The sequence below is a fragment of the Octodon degus genome, unplaced genomic scaffold (assembly GCF_000260255.1).
Source record: "Octodon degus isolate 3935 unplaced genomic scaffold, OctDeg1.0 scaffold00025, whole genome shotgun sequence".
Taxonomy (NCBI): domain Eukaryota; kingdom Metazoa; phylum Chordata; class Mammalia; order Rodentia; family Octodontidae; genus Octodon; species Octodon degus.
The window spans coordinates 10,018,579-10,019,486 of NW_004524601.1; the positions used below are offsets into that span (position 1 = coordinate 10,018,579).

Sequence of the window (908 nt, forward strand, 5' to 3'; positions counted from 1 at the left end):
GGAGCCATCACTAGACCTTTTGAGACTGTTTAAAATGAGACTGTTGTGACCTAGCAAGATTCCCATTGTACCCTGAGGCATAGATCCATAGACTCCAGTAGGAATAATTTGGAGCCTGATTTCAGGAGTCAATAGGAATCTGGAGGAGGAACTGAGGTCCAAGCCTGTGCTGTTGGTTATTACTCGCCAGAGGTCAGAGACGCTTGTGGCGGGGGAGGGGGAGGCACCCCTATTAAAGTGGAAATTTCCCTTTCAGCCTGTGGATGAATAACTTGAGCAATAGCTGCTGCCAAGGCAGCTCCCTGTATGTATGAGGAGCCAATATCTGCACAAATCTGAATCATCTTGGGCAGTGTAGCCCTCTTTTTGTAGGCTCTTACAGCCTCTCTGCACCATTCATTTGCATTTCTGAAGACCAGTTGTTGAACTATTAATTTGCTAGCTTCTTTGTCACTTATAATCTTCTCACTACCTCGCAATAAATGTGCAGCAAACTCTTGGAAAGGTTCATCAGGACCCTGCCTAATGGAAGCCAAATTAAGGGATGCCTCACCCTTAGAAGGACATTCCCTCCAGGCCCTAATGGCAGCTATCTTAGTTTGCTCGTGTATTTGCAATGTAAAGGTTCGTTGATGATGCTAGCTCAGGCGCCCTCCCCAGTTAGCTTATCTTTTGTAATGGCTAAGTTGTGGACCATATTTCAAGATGCCTGTTCCGTGTGCAGTATTCAAAGAAATTTCCTTACCACAGTAATCTCCTGGATTCAAACATGCTTTAGCTATTCCTTGCCAATATTTGGGGCCACAGTGTGTAGTCCTAGCCATTTCTGCTAAACTCAAGGTACAGGGAACAATAGGGCCATGAGTAACAACAGCTTGTTTTAATTCTTTTAAGGTTTTATTTTTTTT

At 44.2% G+C, this 908-nt stretch overlaps 1 protein-coding gene across 2 annotated transcripts in view; it reads left to right on the forward strand.

Moving 5' to 3' along the window:
* Hibch (3-hydroxyisobutyryl-CoA hydrolase) overlaps positions 1 to 908 on the forward strand; it is a 51,412-nt gene that overhangs the window by 10,170 nt on the left and 40,334 nt on the right. The gene's annotated exons all lie outside the window — the stretch shown is intronic.